The following is a 22490-nucleotide window of genomic DNA, read 5'->3' on the forward strand; positions in this document are numbered from 1 at the left end:
ATTGTACTTTATCCACAGCTATTAATTAATTTAAATGTAAATAAGAAACTAAGTTTAATCAGTTGTATCAATGTTGAATGTTAAGCTAGTGTTTTGGAGTTTTGGGTTTTTTTTTTTAAGAGTATTTACGTAGTACATTTAATTCTTCCAAAATGTTTTCTTGTCTATTATCTCATTTAGAATCGCTTACCCTTTGGAGAGGGAAGAGGCCTTTGCAATAAGGTAATACAGCCTGTTTATTTTACAGAGGAGAAAACTGGGGCCCAGAGAGAAGAGCTGATTTGCTCCAGGATATGCATCTAGTTAAAGAGAGAGCCAGAAGCAGAGTCCAAGTCTTCTAAGAACTAGTGCAGTGTTCTTTCTACTACTATACATTACCTCTTATGTCTTGATCCTTACACCCCATGGGGATTAGTAAGACAGTTTTTTTTTGACTAGGCAATGAGGTTAAGTGACTTGCCCAGGGTCACACAGGTAGTAAGTGTGATGTGTCTGAGGCCAAATTTGAACTCAGGTCCTCCTGAATCCAAGGCTGGTGCTCTATCCACTGCGCCACCTAGCTGCCCCTGAGGTTTTTTTTTTAATCATCATAAATTAAACACTTACCATGTGCCAGTTAGGTGGCACAGTGAATAGAGCACCAGGCCTGGAGTCAGGAAGACTCATCTTCCTGAGTTCAAATCCAACCTCATACACTTACTAGCTATGTGACCCTGAGCAAGTCACTTAACCTTTTTTTGCCTCAGTTTCTTCATCTGTAAAATGAGCTGGAGAAGGATATGACAAACTACTCTAAAAAACCCCAAATAGGGTCACAAAGAGTCAGACACAACTAAACAACAACAGTGTGCCAGGCACTGTGATAAGTGCTCAGGATGCAAGAAAGACAAAAACAAGATTTTGTCCCCAAGGAGCTCACATTCTAAGGGGGAAGATGGCATGGGAAGAATGATATACATAGGCAACATAGTCAGAGTAGATGGAAGACAGTCTCAGATATGGTGGGTGAGAGGATCGTGAAAGAACTGTAGGAGTTGGGATTTTAGCTGAGTCTTGAAGGAAGCCAAGAAAGTCAATAGCCAGAGGTAAGGGGAAAGAGCATTACAGCGAGTACTATTAGGTGAATTTTATGGATGAGGGAACAAAGCCACAGAGAAACAAGTTGTGAGTTATCCAAGATGATACTTAAGAGGCAGAGTAGGATTCTAAGTCAGATGGGAAATCTTCCTCTCCTTGTAGTCTATTCACTTCTCTGAGAAATGTATGTTAACTTTTTTTAAAGCCTCCTGAATTTGTCCTTGACTTAATTTTTCCAGAGAAATTTCGTATTTGTTCTCTTCAAAGAAAGGTGGAATCCCCCTCAACACACATACCCACAAACATACACAGATATATACATGCATACACACATATACACATACGTACATGGTTATACATGCATAACACGCATACACACATACACACCCTTGCCAGCACGTTTAAGGAGGTTAAGAGGCGTATTAACCTTTTCCCCATTTCAGATCATTGCATGGCCAACAGTTACCACCTAAATAAAGAAGAAATTCCCCAGCGCCAGGAAAACAGTAAAAGAAGAGACAGAATCCCCTTAAATCAAGAAGGCCATATCTATGCTCCTGTATAAGTTATTCCCCCTGCTTGTTAAGACGCCTCCCTTCCAAAGTTTAATCTCCGGCACGCAGTACATTCTGGCTGTTTTACATTGTAATATGGAATTTGGTGTGTGCTGTCCTATATATATTGATTTTGCTCTATTTTACTGGTTTTAACTTAATGACTAGAAAACCCATATAAATAAAATTTCCTTTAAAAAAGCAGGAAGATCAATGAGAAAGCCATCGGGCAGAGGATCACTATTCTACGAGCTGGTGGGGGAAATCCCTCTGGGGTAACTCACCAGTCATAGCTCATGGACAAGCGAAGCCCAAAATACATTTTCAAGAGAGGCTGATTGAGGAGTGCAGGAGGTTTTGCACTGGGACTGGGTAGTTTTCCTAATAAAGGGGAGAACTCCCCCCACCTCCCACCTCAGGAAATGTCCCACTTTATAGGCCTGTCTCTAGGTTGTAAAAATGGAAAAATTTAAAACATTCTTCTTCTTTTGCAATGCATAATGGGCCAGGGCCAGGCTCCGTGACCTTTAGGGGCTGACCAATGCTTCAAGCCATAAAGACATCCCCCATCCTGGCAGGCTGGGAGCATCAGGGGAAATCCAAACCAAGATTGTAGAGGGGAACAGAAGAGGCTCCCTTCCCTTCATACCTTTTATTTATAACACTGAACCCCCTGCAGAGATATAGGAAGCAGGCACATGTTTTCATAGAAGATAAAGGTGATTTCTCTCTCTTCTCCAAATGAGCAGGAAAACAGTTATGTTTTTATTCACTGAATTTTAGCTATGAAAATATTCCAGGTGATGTGTTAAAACTTAAACATTAAAATCTGGACTTGTCAGGGTTGGACAGGAGGAAGATGGGAGAATTTTAAGAGAGATTTAACCTTATTCTTCTTCTCAGTAGGGAAAAAAAGCCCAAAACCCCTTCCTTTCCCCATTCTTCCCTTTCACTTTGATGCTTCCTCTTTAGTTCACTAGATAGAGAACATGGGCTAGCTATCTCCTCTATAACCATATCCCCTCTGCGTGGACTTCTTCATGTTCTGAATAACAGTGGCCTGTCAGAAGACTAGGATTCTACATCTGGCTCTAGCATTGATTTCTTGTAAGATCATGGGCAAATCACTGCCACTTTTGGGACCTCAGTTTCCCAGATTATTATTGTTATTGTTTTTCAGTCTTGTTTGAGTCTGTGATCCTATTTGGGGTTTCCTTAGCAGACATACTGGAGCAGTTTGCCACTTCCTTCTCCAGCTCATTTTACAGATGAGGAAACTGAGGCAAACAGGGTTAAGTGATTTGCCCCGAGTCATATAGTTAATAAGTGTCTAAGTCTAGATTTGAATTCAGGAAGATGAGTCTTTCTGATTCCAGGACTGGCACTCTATCCACCTCGGCACCTAGCTACCCAATTCCCAGATTATAAAGGGAAGCAATTGGATTGGAGGAATTTTCATATCCAACATTCTACAAGTTCCTTTGGCAAGGGTTTATGTCATGGACCCCTTTGGGGGTCTGGTGAAGTCTGTACCTCTTCTTAGAAACACATAAACTATCGTATAGAGGATTACCAAGGGAAGCAATTACATTGAAATAGTTATATTATCGCTATATAATTTGAATCCTCTCTTCTGCTGTGCACATGACATTTTTTATTTTTTCTTATTTTATATTTAAGCTTTCAATGTTTCTTTTTCTTTTCCTATGATGTATTTAAGTTTTAGCATTTGTCTAAAATTAAAAAAAGAGAAAAAAAGAAATTTCATTATAAAGGTATTTTTAAAAACAAGTTCATGGACCTCAGGTTAAGAATTCCTGTTCTGGGGCAGCTGGGTGGCGCAACAGATAGAGCACCGGCCCTGGATTCAGGAGGATCTGAGTTCAGATCCGGCCTTAGACACATAACACTAGCTGTGTGACCCTGGGCAAGTCACTTAACCCCATTGCCTAACTAAAAAAAAATTAAAAAAAAAGAATTCTTGTTCTATGGAAAGACCAGGAGAGAAGACTCCACAGATTAGTGTCAGGAATAGTATGTGCCAGCATTATAGAACCTAAGGGAGCCAGTTTGGGGCAGGATGGGCTGACCAATGTATGAAGATCTGCTATGTGGAAAAGGAATTGTTTGCCCTGTACTACTACTCTGTGGTATAGAACTTAGTTAGATAAGACTTTTCCTTCTTCATCATCTTTTCCTTTCATCATCTCTGTGGTTCATTTGCTTTGGTGGTGCCATTTCAAGGTTGGGATCTTGTACCTTCAATTAAAAGTACAAGTTACAAGTTACAAAGTTACAGAGAGGCAGATTTTTGATTCAAGTTAAGGAAAAACTTGGGGCAGCTAAGTGGCCCAGTGGTTAGAATGCTGGCTCTGAAGTCAGGAAGACTCACCTTCCTGAGTTCAAATCTGACCTCAGAGACTTAATAGCTGTGTGATCCTGGGCAAGTCACTTAACTTTGTTTCCTCGGTTTCCTTATCTGTAAAAGAAGCCAGAGAAGGAAATGGTAAACCACTCCAGTATCTCTGTCAAGAAAACCCCAAATGGGGTCAAGGAGACACGACTGAATAACAGCAACAAAAAAGGAGAGACTTTCTAACAACTAAAAGATTTCTTAGAGGAGGCAGTGTAATGGAGTATAAAAGGTGGAGGGAGGATTTGGAATGAGAAGATCTGGGTTCGAATCTAAACCCTGTGATATGTAGTCTTGGGAAAGTCACTTAATTTTTTGTGTCTCAGTGTCCTCATCTGCAAAATAAGGCTGGACTAGGTGCTTTTTTAAGGTCCTTTTCAACTCTAAATATATGATCCTATGAGTCGTCCAACAATGGAACAGGTTGGGCACATCAATATAGAGAGCTTCAATGGAAGTTTATTGGGTCCTGAGCTTCCTGTCACTGGGCATGCCCAAGCAGAGGCTATATGGTCATCTGTCTGGTATGATATAGAAGAGATTTTTGCATGGAGTAGGATCTTGGAGTAAATACTCTGTTACAGTCCCTTCCAACTCTGTGATTTTATGATTTTATGAATGTCGTGGAATTAATTCTTCTCTCTATGTCTTCCGTCCTCCCCCACTCATCTCACTCAATATAGTCCCATCAGGCTGACATGGCCCACCCTCCCTCACTTCCCTTTCCCACAAGCCTCAGGCCATTAGCCTGATTACTAAGGGTTGGAGAGTTCAGACAAAAATGTCAATTTTCATTTGAAGAAATGATCCCATTTTCAGAGCAGTGTTTTCTTCTCTTTGCCTTTTTTGAGACACCCCCTTGACTGTGAAATCATTGCTCCCTGGGGACTTGCAAATTTCAGGCAGCAGAGAGGTGCCAATAGCTTGGTAAGATTAACAAGGGTCAGCCTGGCTTTCCGGCTCCTCCTTCTGGGTCCCTGCTGGGGAGCCCATCCTAGCCATATTAACTATTACCTATTTCCTCTCCTGGGTTCATCATGAGCATTGGGCTCTTTATAGATTTATTGACAGGGCTTTGTCGTTAATCTCCTCAGGCCAGGAACAGCCCATGGGGGTCACTGGTAGGTCCAGTTCATACTCAAAAATTTTCCTGACCGAGGTAAGGATGGTGATCCATCACCACTTACCTCCCCCACTCCTCTTCTTCATCCCTGTGGATTCACTTGCATTGGTAGTCCCATTTCAATGGTGGCTGTACCCAAAAGAAGGATACAGGATCACCTACTTAGTGCAAAGGGTGGCACAGGGACTCCCATTCAACATATCTCCCCCACTAACATGTGCCTGGACCTGGAATTCCTCCATCAATATCACTTCTTGGGGGGGGGGGAGTGTTAAACACCAAGCTCCATGATGATGATAAGAGCACATCACATTTCAATGGCACTTCATGGTCTTCAAAGCATTTCCCTACTTCCAGTACCCCATTTGTCCTTCATACTTGTGTGAGGTAGGCAGGGATGATCTTTTTGCAGATGAGAAAACTGAAATCCAGAGAGATGGTGATTCATCCAAGGTCACACAGAAGTCTGTTTGATCAATTCTGGCAAACAACCACCTGGTCTACTTTTACTATGTATGTGCCATTTGCCACAGCACCATTTAAATGTGAACGGATAGGAAATTAACTTCAGTTCAACCAGCATTTATCAGGTCTTCACTATGCATGAGTCACTCACTAATACTAGACACCATGGATACAGTTCCTGTTCTCAAGGAGCTAACATTCCTTTTTTAAAAAAATTGAATTTTATTTTATTTTCAAAAGATCTGCTTTCTCCTTCTGGAGTATAGACTTAGCAGTGATATTGTTGAGTCAAAGGGTATGCATAGTTTATTAGTTTTTGGACACAGTTCCAAAGTGCTTTCCAGAATATTTGGACCATTTCACAGAAGAAGCTTGCAATGTGTTGGGTAAATACACCTTGTACATAGATAAGTAGATCCAGAATTTATACAAAATGATTTTTTTGGTGGGGGGCAAAGCATTAATACCAGGGAAGGAATGGGGAAAGTCTTGTGTAAATGGTGGCAGCTGAGCCTTGAAACAGAGCTAGGATTCCAAAAAATGGAAGTGAGGAGGAAGGAAAGGCATTCCAGACTTTGGGGGTGGTGCCCAGCTAGTGTGACTCATAGAAATTCGCAGAAGCTGGAGATAAAACCCTATTTATGAAGATCAAGAAGTAGGCCAGGCTTGCTAGAAGTCAAGTGTGTAAGGGGGAATGCTAAGTGGTCACCACTACTGACACCAGATAGCAAAGGAAGGGATTTAAATGACAGACAAAGGAGTTTGTTTTATCCTGGAGGCAATAGGGAATTAATGAGGCTACTTGATTAGGAGAGTAAAGCATGGTCAGATCTGCACTTAAGGATGGTTCTTTTGGGAGCTGTGTGAGGGATGAACTGGAGAAGGAAAAGATTGGAGGCAGGAGCAACAATTAGGAGGCAAGAAAGGATAAGAACCTAGACTAGCCTGGTGGCCTTGTGGATGAAGAGAAGGGACAAATGTGAGAGATGCCTGGGAGATAGAAGCAGTAAGACTTGAATTGGAGTGGATATGAAGATGGCTCTGAGATCAGTAGCCTGGCGGACTGGACACATGGTGGTGCTATTGACAGAAAGAGGGAAATTAGGAGGAAGGGTGAGTTTAGGGAGAAAGATGTTGAACTCTGCTTTGGATATGTTGAGTATGAGATGCCTATGAGGCATCAGAGGTTAAAGGACTTGTTCAGAATCATAGTCTGAGTCAGCAATGTGCAGAAAGGGACGGAGTTATCCCTTAGTGCTTCATAAGAAAGGGGGGGAAGAGTAAAAAAGGTGCTTTCTCTAGGGAAGAGTAACTTAGAAGGAATCCCACCTGAGAGGGGTGGGTACCGGCTGCTTTATGCAGAGCCCAAAAGTGAGTGACTGTTGAGATAGTACATGTAATACACCACAAAATTTAAAGTACTACATAAATGTCAGTTATCAAATCGTTATTTAATTTAATACTACCCATTGGCCAAGACATGTTGTATAGCAGGACAGTCCACACACTAGACAGATTGGGAAGCAGTTTCTGAACTGGTGTGCCAATATTTTTCTCAATGAATCCTAGGATTCCGTTAACATAAGAGAATATCTGTGACTCCACAAAGGTGTTCATTTTCTCCCCAGGTCTATATCTCTTTGGAGATTTTTTTTCTTTGGTGAGGTGATCAGGGTTAAGTGACCTGCCTAGGGTCACACAGCTAGTGTCAAGTGTCTGAGGCCAGATTTGAACTAGGGTCCTCCTGACTCCAGGGCCAATGCTCTATCCTCTGTGCTACCTAGCTGCCCCTCTATATCTCTTTGGGAGACAGGGTTCCCAGAGCATGGAAGCTGAGGGTGCTTCAGGTCCTAAGCCCATGTGCTAAGTAACAGAAGGAAATAGCATGAGTAGGGAGGAGCCATCTTGGCATCAAAAACCTTGCCACAGATAATCCACAAAGAGAATGAAAATTGACTGTCCATCACTGAAGCTAATAAAAAACTGCAAGGTTCAGGGGAGTGCTGCATTTAAAGTCAGAGGAGCTGACTTCAGATCTCAACTATTAGTTGTGTGACTTTGGGCAAGTTATAGTCCCCCTGTTTGGGTCTCTGTTGTCTTATCTGTAAAATGAAGAGGTTATACTAGATGCTTTCTCTAAGGTCACTTTCATTTCTAAATCTGCAATCAAATGAAACCATAAAGTTGATCTTTTCTCAGACTCCCCAGGCAGGGCCATAGGCAATAAAACAAAACCAGCACAGGTGTAAGAAACATTCTTTGCTGCTGTCCCAGAAGAGATGACTATTAACCCTTGCCATTTGGGCCAGTAACTATTTGCAAGGCTAGAATAAACATTTTGAGGTGGGAAAGCAAGGGCAGGGAGCTGGAGGTGAAGTTCAGCAAGATCTCCAAAGTTCAAGATTAAGGGCGCCTAATCCTCTCATGAGTCACTTGCTCCTTATTCCCCACCTTAAAGATACACATGCTCATCAAGTTAAAATTTCAACCACCTGCCCCAGGCATATATTTACATATTCTCCTTGCTAATATAATTGTGGAAGTGGTCTTGGCTGGCCACTTGTAATGCAGGTTGGTTGCCAAGCTAACCTTGTTGATTCAGGGTTTGAAATGAGGTGGTACCAAAGGGGATGCCATCCCAGGTCTTCTCTAAAGGGTCCTGAGCTTACCTCACCATACTTGAGTGGGTAAAACAGTTCCATAATATCCTCTGTCTGTTTTCTCTTCTGAAAGAGGAAAGGTGTAGAGGAGCTTGGTGGGTGGAGATGGAAAGAAGATTTCTTATTCCTCCTCTTCCTATTAAACTCTACCATTCACAGACTTTATATTTTTGGACCAGACTTCCATTACTGTAGGATACTCCCAGAGAACTCAACCAGTATAGCAAGTTATAGTTTTAGGGAGTGGCCTGGTGGATTGATAGGTTAAATGACTTGTCCAGGGTCACACATTCCTTACGGATTAGAGGCAGGACTTGAATCCAGGTTGGATCTCTATTCATAAGCTATTTGGCCTTTCACAAACCTGTAACTCTACCTTTCCCTACTTGGAGGAAATTCCAGAACACTTGAATGTATATTTAAGATATCTATCTTATCTACAATCAATCAATCAATCTATCTATCTATCTATCTATCTATCTATCTATCTATCTATCTATCTATCTATCTATCCATCCACCCATCCATCCATCCTCTCACCTGTAGAATGGGAATAATAATAGCACCTACCTCCCAAGGCTGTTGTGAGTATCAAATCAGATAATAATTGTTAAGCACTTTGCACAGTGCTTGGCACATGGTAATCTCTATATAAATGTTGTCTATTATTATTAGCTATTATTTAAAGATGGCTTACTAGTGCTATGGCTAGGCATGATCTGAGGTATGGATTACTTTGTAGAGAGTATGAAGAGGGCTATGTTGGCACTGCCAACAGCCTAGCTGGGGGTAGGGTGAGAAATATCCAGGATCACCAAGGCTTAGCTATCTCTCTTCTAATCTTTAATAATAATAATATTTGACAGTTAGTTAGCGCTTTAAATGGTATAAAGTGCTTTCTACATATTATCTTATTTTGTCCCTACAACAATCCAGGGAGGTAGGTGCTATTATAGGGAAACTGAGACTGAGAGGGTAAGTGACTTGTCCAGAATTATATCTACTGACCACCCCTCAGATATCTCTAGTCTTGGGATACAACTCTGGATTCAGAATGAAAGCTGCTTCCCCAATCACTCTTAAGGTGGAGAGAAGCCCTTAGCCTACAGTCACTTAGCCCCTTCTCACCAAACACTGCTTACAAAAAAAGGCCATCACAAATAGTGCATCTCTTTATCAAAGAAAGCAGCAAACAGAAATTGGAGAAGTTATACAAATGAGAATGTACAAAAGAATACATTAGAGTTAATGAGCTCGTTAATTGGGAGCAAACGAAGATCTCAGCTTAACCAAGGAGAGAGCAAATGATCTCACCAAGGGGGTAGGGGTGCACTCTTTAGGGCTGCAGTGCTAGAAGTCAAGGAACATAATGGGATCCTGCTCTCTGACATGTCTGCAGCTCTGGAGACCCTGTCCATCATTCAAAAGTCTGTTGCCTCACCTGTCCCTCAATCTGTGTCTCTCTCAAGGTCCTTTCTTGAAGTGTGTCTCAATCTGATTACAGGTGTGCAACATTTTGCTCATCATTCTTTCAACCAATCAGGACTCATATCTCCTTCCTGAGTACTCACACAGCACAGGACTTTATTTCCCTCTTGAAAAATGGCCACCTAGTCGGAGGGTGTGTGGCAAGTGGGAATTCCACACCTACATCTCCTCTCTGTCCCCCTGCCACTCATACCTCGAGCACCAGCACCAACCTCCCAAGTTAGAGAGGTAAGTGTAGGCCAGATTAAAGACTGTCATGCATACCAGCAGCAGACAGACTTATGAACTCATTCCCATAAGAGTTGGTACAGAATAGAAATAAAAATAAAAATAATTTATTCTATGCTTTACAGTTTACCAAACACTTTCACGTTCATTATCCCTCATTCTCATTTCTGTCTTGTGATGTCCCTGACTTCTTTCCTAGTCTATACTCAGCTATTTCCTATCTAAGGTTACCTTGCGTCTGCTTTCTTTCTTTTTTTTTTTTTTTTGCAAGGCAATTGGGGTTAAGTGACTTGCCCAGGGTCACACAGCTAGTAAGTGTCCAGTATCTAGTCTGAGACTGGATTTGAACTCAGGTCCTCCTGACTTCAGGGCTAGTGCTTTATCCACTGTGCCACCTAGCTGTTCCCTTGTGTCTGCTTTCTTGTGTGCCTTGTATACACTTATATGGGATATGTAGATATATATAGATGTGGTATATATCTATATCTATATGTACATTTAGACATAGATATCGATATCTATATCTATATATAAATGCTGTATCCATCAATAGAATGTAAGCTTCTTGAAGGCAGGAACTATTTCTTTTTTTGTCTCTGTATCCCTAGCACTTATTACAGCATTAGGTATATAATAGGCACTAAATAAATGTGTATTGATCGATTGACAAGCCTCCCAGTAACCTTGACAAGCGAACAGGCCACGCAGAGATTATTTTTTCCATTTTACAAATGAAGAACTTCAGTCCCAGAAAACGGAAAAGACCTGCCCAAAGTCACAGTACTAGGGAGTGGCAAAGGCAGGACGAGATTTCATTAAAAAAAATTTTTTTTTAAATTTCAGCTTGTTTTGGCACTCAGTCAAGTGCCCTTTCTTTCATTTTATTTCTTTCTATGTTTTTGGTGGCCATAGTGGTGTTGGTGGGGTGTATGTGCATGTATGGGGTGTCCAAACCTGTGATTCCAACTACCTAGCAGATTCCCTCCATTAATGCAAGTCTGCAACTCCTTAGAGAGCCTCCTGGGGGCGCTGAGAGGCTAAGCAATTTGCCACAGTCATACTTCTAGCAGGAGTTAGAGTTAGGACTTGAACCCCGGTCTTCCTACACCAAGGGAGGCTTTCTATCCACTGTCCCAGGCTGCCTCTTTTACATCACACACATAAATGATTTATATGAATTCATGAGTGCCGAGGCCTCGAATTCCTCATCTGTAAAATGAGGGGTGGTGGTGTTCAGGTACAATATTCTAGGACTCGTCATGGTTACAGAGGGAAATTATGAATATTTTGGGAGGGGAGCAGGGGGAGAGCCCTGATCAGGAAGAGTAGCTCCCTTCGTGCCTTGTCAGAGATATAATCGGGCTAGAGAGACCGTGGGGCTCATCTCAGAGTGGACCATCCCTTCTCAGCCTGGCACAGAGCCAAGGCTCAGGCCAGGAAGGTTTTTGTTCCTTCCCCTGAGCCCCCAGCCACAAGAAAGGATTTAGTGAGATTTACATATGAGTCAAGGTCATTGGAGACCTTCTGGTTAAAGATCCTGAGCAGGGAGCCATCTATCACGGAACATCCCTCTGAAATGAAGTAACTTAAACGTAATTAGAGAACACCATGGGTGTTTCAGTAATGAGGAAATCATTGACTCACTAGAGATGAACTGGGGGGTGGGAGCCAGGGGCCCATAGCTGAGCTCCAGGGAAGTTGGGAAGCACAGTTAGAGTTTGGGTCACATTTCAGGTGGGTGGGAGCAGTCAGGGAGGCTGCTAGGGAGGTGAACAGCCCTCCTGGCTTCTCTCTAGCATTAGAGCACAGGATTCTCGATTTAGAGTTGGGAGGGACCACAGAGACTCTTTAGTCCAATCCCCTCATTTTATAGGTGAGGAATTTGGGGACCAGGGAGGTTACAGCAGTCACTTACCTTAGGTGATTACCCAAGATCACACAGGTAGTGTCGGAGATGGGCCCTAAAACTCCAGAGTCAGTCCTCTTTCCACCATACTGATAGACTGCACTTGACCTAGCCCTGCCCTCTCATACAGATGCTCTTTGTGACCAGGGGCATATGTTTTGTCCATGGCCATAGGCTGATCCCATGATTCCTAATTCTGCTCAGTTATTTTGCAGGATTCTTTCTTTCTTTCTTTCTTTCTTTCTTTCTTTCTTTCTTTCTTTCTTTCTTTCTTTCTTTCTTTCTTTCTTTCTTTCTTTCTTTCTTTCTTTCTTTCTTTCTTTCTTTCTTTCTTTCTTTCTTCTCTCTCTCTCTCTCTGTCTCTCTCTCTCTCTCTTTCTCTCTCTCTCTCTCTCTCTCTCTCTCTCTCTCTCTCTCTCTCTCTCTCTCTCTCTCTCTCCCTCTCTTTCCCTGCTTTCCAAAAATTCCCCAAATCTGCATAAGCAAATTTTCCACTTTTCACTGAAGGGAAACCTACATTCTCCTGTTTTCTTCTCTCAGAACAAAACATATCATATAAATGTAAATAGTGTAGTAATTTCTATATTTGATCATCATAATAGTAAGTGTTGCTATGCCCATTTGACAGTTGGAGAAATTGACGCTCAGGGTATTAAGTGACTTGTCCTAGCTTAAAGTTGGGTGGCTTAGTAGGAAAGAACAGGGCTGGAACTGGGACTTGGGTCTCCTGATTCCCAGCTTCAGTTTCTTCCTTTTTTTAAAAAAAAATTGCCTGTAAATCTACCCAGGCAAGAAATCAACAATTTCTCTTTAAGGAATCTTTCCTTTCTCCCATTTCTGACAATGTACCCCAATAATATCATGGACCCTATTTCTGAATAGTAATATTATGCAGTATGCCTGACAGCTCTGGCTGTAAGCATGCTGCAATTTATTGGCGTTAGCCAGGTTAATGGAGTGTTGTTTTGCATATTTATGGTATCTTATTACATCTCTTCTTAAGGGTGATGTCATGTCCTCCTGTTGGGGATTAATACCTGCTCCAGAATATTTCCATATACACATTATTAAAATGTTTTCAAGGTATTCATGATGGTTTCTGCATGCCAGGGTTGCTTCTTCACACTGCCAAACCCTTCCCTTAATCTGGCCTTTTAATCCATTGGACTTGGAGGTTGAATGAAAGGGGGTAGGGAAAGTGCTTTGGACTTTGATCTACACTCTAAGGCCATACAATTCCTGCTGACCCTGGCTCCCCCCTTATCACCACCATCTTTTGTCAATGGTCAAATATAGTGCTCGTGCCAGATTAACTCACCATGAAGGGCAATGCTGCCACAAGTGTTTCCCTCGGTTTCAAGAGAAACAGTAGAGAGTGTGAATGTTTCCATGCAACCTATTTTTACTGCTATAGACATTATTAGTCTTTTATATTCGAAAGATGTATTATTATAGGATCTGATTTCCCTAATGAATGAAAACCTCAGGTTTTTAGATAAAAGATAAAATCTTTTTAGATGAAAGAATGCTAACTTATTCGAGCAATCAGCAAACATTTATTTATTATCTATATAGTGCCAGACACTGTTCTAGGCATAGGAGATAGATACTAAATAAAAAATGAAATAATTTTTGTCTTTAAAGGACTTACATTTTGTCAGTGGAAAAAACAATATTCATTTCCTGTGCAGAATACATACCAAGTGAATACAAGGAATTTTTTTTTTTTGCAGGTGTGGGGGATGGAGGAAGAGCTCTAGCAGCTAGGGGAGATCAGGAAAGGTCTCATGTAGGAAGGAATACACATTTATATAGTGTCTACTATGTGCTAAGCGATGTATGATTATTATCTCCTTTGATCCTCACAACAACCCTGTGATGTAGATGCTGCTATTATCCCCCATTTTATTGTTGGAGAAACCAAGGCAGACAAAGGCTAAATGACTTGCCCAGGGTCACATAGCTAGTAAGTGTCTGGAGCTGGATTTGAACTCAGGTCGGTTGTGACTCCAGGCCCAGCTCTCTATCCACCGTGCTGTCTCTGGTGGTGCTTGAGCTGAGCTTTGAAGGAAACTTGGGATTCTAAGAATTGGTGGTGAGTAGGGGCGAGTTCTAGGCATGGAGAACAGCATGTATAAAGATATGGAGATAGGAGATGGAATTTCATGTCTAAGGATCATTAAGAAAGCCAGTTTGACTAAGTGAAGGAGGGTTATGGGAAGGAAGCCTGCGAGGTAGACTGGAGTCAGGTTGTCAAGGTCTTTAAATGTTAAGCCGAGATTATATCTGATACTAAAAGCACTAGGGAGCAATTGGAGTTTATTGAGCAGGAGAGAATATCTACTTAGCAGCTCTCTACTTTTTCTCCAGTCTTGGACAATGCGATGGCCCTTCTCTTTGCCAAGATCAGCCATTGTATGTATTCTCTTTATTCCATTCTCTCCTTTATTCTGCAGCAGATAATCCCCTCAACCTTCCCCCACCCCCCCCAATCTTCAGTCTCTTCCTATCTACTGGTTCGTTCCTTATGGCTTTCAAACATGGCTAAGTCTCTCCATCCTTTTAAAAAAATCACTAGACCCTTCCATCCTCTCAAGCTATGCTTCATTCTATCACTCTCCTCAATTTCTTGTCCAAAGTCCTAGAAAAAGCTGTCTATTCTCACTTCCTTCACTTTCCCTCATCTCACTCACTCCTCAACCCTCTACAATCTTTTGACCTTATCACTCACTAATTTCTCCAAAGCTACCAACAACATCTTACTTGCCAAATCTGGTGGTCTTTCTTCAATCCTTATCCTTTTTGATCCTGACCATCCTGTCCTCCTGGATCCTTTCTTTTCTTACCTGTCTGTCTTATCAGTCTCCTTTGCTGGTTCATCTCCCATATCATACCCCTTAACTCTGGGTAAAAACCTCAAAACTCTGACCTGAGCCTTCTTCTCTCTATAAATTCTCTCTCGGTGACCTCATCAGTTCCCATGGATTTAGTTATCATTTCTATGCAGATGACTCACAGATCTATAAATCAAGTCCAAGTCTCTGGACTTGGGTACTCTTTGGAGCATTCATCCTGCATTATTAAGTTACTATTGAACATTTCAAGCTGGATATTCCGAAGATATCTCAAACTCAACATGTCCAAACCAGAACTTAGTATTTTTTTCTTCCAAATCCCTCCCTCTATCAAACTTCCCAAGATGTCAAAGGCGTGACCATTCTTCCAGTCTCCTATGTTAATAACCTGGTTTATAGCCTTAATCCCTCACTCTTTCTCATCTCAAATATTCAAAAAGTCCCCCCACAACATCTCTCCCATCTGTCTTCTTCTCTCTGCTCAAATAACCACCAACTCACTGGAGGAGATTTTGCCACATGTTTCCCTTGGTCACAAGAAAGAAAGGTGAGAGAGTATGGATGTTTTAGTGAAGCCTATCTCCACTCCTATAGGTTGTCAAACTTTTACCTTCCAAAGATGTAATACTATTATAGAACCTGATTTGCCCAATGAATGAAAATTTTGATGGGTAAAAGAATGTTTAATTATTCATTCTATCAACAAAATAATCTCTCATCACTTCTTACATGGGATGCTGAAATAGCCTCCTTATTGGTGCCCCAGCCTCATCTCTCCCACTCCAATTTAGCCTATACATAGCGGCCAAAATTATTTTTCCTTAAGCACAGATCTGACCAAGTCATTCCCCTACTCAGAAATACTCCAATGATTCCTTATTGTTTCTAGGACAAAATGTAAACTCTGGCTTATAAAGATCTTCACAATTTGGATCCAACATCTTTTTAGCCTCGTTATACGCTATCTCACACTGTGGCCCAGACAAACTGACCTATCTGTTTCTCACACATGACATTCCACCTCCCATCTCTGTGCTTTTGTACTATCTGTACCCCCTGCCTGGAATGCCCTCTCTCATCACCTCTACCTCAAAGAATCCATCACTTCCTTCAAGACATAGTTCAAGTACCACCTTCTCCATGAAACCTTTCCTGTTCTCCACAAGAGCTAGTGTCCTCTTTCTCTATCTTGCATATATTTTATATTTATTCTCTATATACTTCTATATGTACATATTTTCTCCCTTAATAGAATATAAATTACTTGAGAGGGATTGTTCACCTTTTGTCTTTGTATCCTAGTGCCTAACACAGTGCCTGGCACACAGCAGGTGCTTAATAAATCCTTGTTGATTGATGGATTGGTTGGAGAGGGAGAAATCAATCAATAAACATTTATTAAGAGCCTATACTATGTGCCAGGCACTGTACTAAGCACTGGCAAAAGATTGTTCCTATCCTCAAGGAACTTACAATCTAATGGATGTGGGGGAAGATGACCAATTAGGAGGTTATCAAAATAATTCAGGAAAGTAATGATAAGAATCTGAAGTAGCATGGTAGCCGCGAGGAGTCAGTTGGATTGTTAATTTAGTATGTCCTTGAAGTCCATGCTACTTCTTTCCCCAAAGCTCGGTTCATCTCAAATCAGATTTTGATTGCAGAAGAGATAAAAGCTACTTCAAGAATTTTCAAAATTTTGAAATCAGAATAGAAACTTTGTGCAGTCTTCCATTGATTGCATGCCACCTCTTCTCTGATCCCCATTAGCTACCATCCCCATCTCTCTTTATTCTGCAACACAGCCCTCTGCTTGATTAATACCAGTTTCCCTATTGGCTCCTGCTTACATTTTGTTTATTCACACCTGTACGCCTGTGATTGGGCTCCCCTCATCCAAAAGCTCCAAACATTCTCTTTTCTCCTAATCTATGTCTATTACAGCTTAAAAAACAACCACAAAAACCCCAAGAACCTGTTTCATGGAAACAAGGAAGGAAATAGGCAGTTACTGAACACCTGCTATGTGCCAGACACTGTACTGAGCACTTTACAAAGTTATCTCATTTGATCCTCACGACAACCCTGGGAGGTGGGTGCTATTATTATCATCTTCATTTTATAATTGAGGAAATTGTAGAACAGTAGGCCAGTAGAATTTAAGTGACTTGCCCAAGTCACACTGGATTTGAACATAGGCTTCTTGACTTCAGACACAAGGCTGTACCCACTGTGGCTCAGCCATTCTATTCTCTAGACTTAGGTAAAGTTTCTACCATCTGACTTTTTCTTTGATTATGTTCTTTAATTTTTATTATATACTTATCTTGTCTTCTCCCAACTAGACTCTAAGTTGTCTGAGGGCAAAGACCTTCTTCCTCTCTTCCATTCTGGACTGGGCTCATGGTCAGATGTTTAATAAATGCTTGGTGAATAAATGCACAAATGAATGAATGAAGTTTCTACTGTTGTATGCCTCTAACAGAGCTGGTATCACTACAAAAAAAGACTAAAATTTTGTGATATATGAACTTCAGAATCCTTTGACACATGTCACCCTCCCCTCACCAAAGTTCTAGTAAAGGCAGTATCCCCCTCCTTATTCAGTCATGGCCTATTAGATTTTTTTTAAAGCCTGCTTTCCAAATGTTAGCAGGAGTTCAATTGTTTATACCTTTCATGAAAAATTAATGGCCAAGAGTCTCTCACTGTCTGTCTCTTTTTAAAAACAAAACAGCAAACAGAGAGGCTCAGGTGACCTGGTTTGCAGGTGCAGAGGAGAAGTTTTGGCAAGAAGGAACAGATAAACACGTCGATTAGGCTGACACACACTCAAAGTGTTAAGAGGGGGAAGTCAGCAACTTGAGGAATGTTTAGATGGGATCACACTAAGGCGAGAGGGACTTTTGTTGGTGCTAAGAAAGGGATTTAAAAAGATGGTATGTAAATAGGGCTGCTTGGGAAGGATTGTCAAGAGTCCTGAGAACCTTTGCTGGGCTTCTCAGGGATGCTGGGATGGGGCAGAAGAGAAATTATGTGGACAGAGTCTATAAAATCAGGATAATTATAGCACCTCCCCTTCTCCGTCCCTTGTTCTGAGGAACAAATTATAATAATAATAATAATAATAATATACTAGCACTTATATAGTACCTATTATATGCCAGGCACTTCACAAATATCCTCTCATTTGATCCTCACAACAATCGTAGGAGGTAGATGCTATTATTATTCCCGTTTTGCAGCTGAGGAAATCGAGGCAAGCAGAGGTTAAGTGACTGGTCCAAAGTCTTACAGCTAGTAAATGTCTGGGGTTGGATCTGAACCCATATCTTCCTGACTCCAGGCCTAGTACTGTCTCCAATGCTTGGCCTAGCTGCCTCTTAAATGAATTCATATGTGTAAAGTGTTCTGCAAACTTTAAAGCAATATATATTTATAAATAACAATACAAATATTTTATTATTATTATTAATTATATCATATGAGTCTTTCCATATTTTCTTGTCCAATTAGCTATCTTTCTCTTCCTAGAAGGAAGTTCATCCCCCGAAAGGTGAGTAAGGCTGGAAGTGTAAAGACTCCAGCTGGGTTTGGCTAAGCCCAGTAGTGGGGTCAATAGCCCCACTGAAGCAGGGGAGGGGAGCTGAAGGTATGGAGGGGAAAGTTGTTGGGAATGTCCCTGAGCTGCAAGGTAGTGAGGAGGACAACTTTGATCCCTCCCCAAGCAGATCCCAGACCTGGGGTTTATGAGGTCTGAGAGAGGTGGCATCTCTTCCAAGCTTATGCATTGGAGGAGTGTTCATCTTGACTGTCTGCCCTCCGGTTTGGGAGGAGGGGACCACCCATGACACTGACCATACAAACCCCTCAGTAGCCTCTCTCACACACAAAACTCTGAGCAGGGCAAAAGGACACAGGCCCCCAGATCTCCTCCTGGAGTATCAGATGACAGCGTCACCAGATCAAGGCCTGCAAAGCAACTCGTTCGTGAATATCCTACAATGGTTTTGAGAGCTCTGAAGGCAGACCTCATGAATTATGCACCGGGGCGAGGCCAGCAAGCAGATGGCCTCGCTGATGTAACCCGAGCTAGTGGTTGAAGAGGATGCTCTGGGCACAAGACACAGACAGCAGCCAGTTAACCTTCCCAGCAGGGTGAAGTAACACTGTAGTGAAGTGGCTCTCCTTCTATAGGACCTGTCTGGAAACCCTGCTCTGTGATCCCAGGCAAGCCGCATCTCCACCCTAGCCTTCAATTTCCTTATCTGTGAAATGAGGGGATTGGCCTAGATGACTGCTATAGAAACTTCCAGCCCTAAATCCTATGTTGGTGAAGGGAAAAACACCTTCTGACCAATGCCACATTCTGCCTCTGGCCTGGGCATTTGGTTGCATAGATAAATAATCTGAATAATTTATCAAAGAAACTTTTCTCTTTCACTTCAAGGATTCCCTTCCACCCTACCCTGCTCCCCCCTACCCTTGAATTATAGTTAAACTGCATTTAATCAGAGCTGACTCAGTATAATTAGCTAGAACTTTGAGTTCCACTTTTAAGAGAAAGAAAACAAAGGTGCATTTTATGGACTTAGTCAAAGAAAACCAATCTTCCAGAGTGTCAGTGGCTGAGCTGTACCTTCTAGACACCATGAGGTACAATGGGTAAAGAAAGGCAAGTGAAGTTCTAGGCCTGGCTCAACTGAGAGAGAGAGAGAGAGAGAGAGAGAGAGAGAGAGAGAGAGAGAGAGAGAGAGGAGAGATGTAGGGTTAATAATAGCTAAAAAGAATAGCTAACATTTATATATATAACATTTACATATATATATATATATACACACACACACACACACACACACAATGTTAAGTGTTATGTAAGCACTGTGTTAAGGGCTTTACAAATATTATCTTGATTCTCACACAACACTGGGAGGGAGCTGCTCTTATTATCCCCATTTTATAGATGAGGAAATGGAGGCAAACAGAGGTTAAGTAACTTGTCCAAGATCATAAGATCACACAGCTAGTAAATGTCTGTGGTTGAATTTGAACCCAGATCTTCCCACCTCCAGGTTTAGCACTCTCTTCAGTGCTTAGCCTAGCTGCCTCTCATTGAGATCGTATGTGTAAAGTGCTCTACAAACCTTAAAGCATTACATAAATGTGTATAAACAATTATAATAATATTTAATAACAGTTAAAGTAATTGACGATGTGCCAAGCACTGTGCTAAGTGCTTTACAATTATTATCTCGTTTGATCCTCATAACCATCCTCAATAGGTGCTATTTTTATCTTCATTTTACAAGCAAGGAAATAGAGGCAAACAGTGATTAAGTGACTTGCCCAGGACTGCACGGCTAGTAAGTGTCTGGGGTCAAATTTGAACTCAAGTCTTTCTGACTCCAGCCCCAGTGCTCTGTCCACTCTGTCATTTCCCTGCCACATATTTGTAATGTTCACTGAGATTTTTCAAGGGACCTAGAATGCTCAACATAAAGATTATGATATGCACTTGGAAAACCTCTACACCTCACTCATTAGTGTCTTTATCTGTGATAGACAATGCAAATGGACACTGAGCTGGGCCCAGATGCAGACAAGTGACCTGCATTGTTTTCAGGAAATTGCAAAGGTCTATATTTTATTTTTTTTTAATGACCTCAAGCTTTTCCTGGAAACAAAAGCTTATTTTCTTAATCCAAAATTCATCGGGTGTGTGTAATGGTGTGAGACCGGGAACACTTTAGCCCCTGAAGAACTGAGGCTAGGGAACATCTTATAGCATTCCACCCTAGGGCCATGGAGAAGTAGGTACATGGTGTACAGGAGCAGGTTGTGATGTATTACAAACAAGAAATCCCACAATTCCATAAAGTGTGAGAGATATCATTGGAAGAGATGTTTGAAAAAGCATTACACAGAAGAGTATGTCTGAGAGGGAAGACAGGTTAGTGGTATGGCAACACCAAGGGATAACCAATGAACACCCTCCATTGGTATTCTTGTGCTGGCAAAAGGTCCTCAACGCATTGTGGTGGGGGTGAACTTCAGGGAGGACAGACTGGATGCAAAGCAAGAGCGGGTTGCAACCTGCATTGCTGGAGGGAATGTCTTTGACCACAAAATTAGAGTTCAGCTGGAGAATGGAAAAGGCTAATTTTAAACACAATACAATTCTCAATGACTTATTTATTTCAAAGACATTTTTTTTGCTTGTTTGTTTTTGGAAATTGGGGTTAAGTGACTTGCCTAGGGTCACATAGCTAGTAAGTGTCAAGTGTTTGGTCTGAGGCTAGATTTGAACTCAGGTCCTCCTGACTTCAGGGCCGGTACTCTATTCACTGCACCACCTAGCTTCCCCAAAAGACCACATGTTAAACGCTGAAGAGATGCAGGGGGCTCTGGGGTTGTGGGTTAGCCATCCCTGCCCTAACCTTCCTCATCTCTGCCTCCAGCCTGAATACATAGTGTAGCAGTGGTGGTGGGGACCCACAATGGATTCAGACAAAGAGAGGTTATAGACTTGGATTTCAGTTTGGCTCCTTACTATTTGTGTGTTCTTGGGCAAGTCTCCACTTCTTCTACATCCCAGTGTTCTCCTTTGTAAAAGGAAGCAGGTGGTAAACTCAATGATCTCTATGATTCCTTCCTAGTCTACATCCTATAATTCTTGGAACAATGGCCCTAAGGCTCCATGAGATCATAGGATCATCACTTTAGTGTTGGAAAAGACCTTAGAGGTTTTCTAGTCTAATCCCTTCATTTGAAAGATGAGGAAATTGAAGCTCCTCTGGAAAAGTGAAATGACTTGCCCAAAGTCACATAGTTCAGCACAAGGATTTGAACCCAGGTTCTCTGACTTCAAATTTAGTCTTCTTTCCACTCTACAATGCTCCTCAACCCACAAAGATCCAAGTGTGTTGCTAAGATCATGTTTTCCTGGGCAGAAGAATTAACTCAGACACTTCAGAAATATTCCTGTTACTTAGCTCTAATTGTTGTTGTTGTACAATTGTTTCAGTCATGTTCAAGTCTTTGTGACTCCATTTGGGGTTTTCTTGGCAAAGCTACTGGAGTGGTTTGCCATTTCCTTCTCCAGCTCACTTTACAGATGAAGAAACTGAGGAAAACAGGGTTAAGTGATTTACCCACACAGGGTCACACAGCTAGGAAGTATCTGAGGCCAGATTTGAACTCAGGAAGATGAGTCTTTCTGATTCCAATGCCAGTGCTCTATTTACTGTACCACTTAGCTGCTCCTAGCTCTAAATATGAGAGCTTACTGTGAACCCTAGGTTGCCCAGAAAATTCAAATAACTATAACAGTGCATGTCTACCTTCAGACCAAGGAGACTTCATGGGTTGCTTGATAGGATTTAGAGCTGTAAGGGATGCCCAATTCAACCACTTGATCTTTGCAAATAAAGAAACTGAGTCACAGAGAAGCTAAGATACTTGCCCAAAGCAATTTTGATACTTTGCTGGATATGTGAGCTCAGCAATGTGGATACTCCCTCCAACAATGCAGATTGTGACCCATCCATGTCCATTCTGTGAGCCTTTGGCCATGTTCTTCCACAAAAATCCCTCTCAAGGGTCAATCTAACATGCCAGGGGCCTTCCTCTAGGTCTGTTAATATTGTACATTGACTGATGTAGCACGAAGGCTATCCATTAGTTATCTTAGGCTCTCACTATGTGACCAGTCCCTCTTTTGG

This window comes from Phascolarctos cinereus, unplaced genomic scaffold (assembly GCF_003287225.1).
Source record: "Phascolarctos cinereus isolate Bilbo 61053 unplaced genomic scaffold, phaCin_HiC Scaffold_2;HRSCAF=192, whole genome shotgun sequence".
NCBI classification, from domain to species: Eukaryota; Metazoa; Chordata; class Mammalia; order Diprotodontia; family Phascolarctidae; genus Phascolarctos; species Phascolarctos cinereus.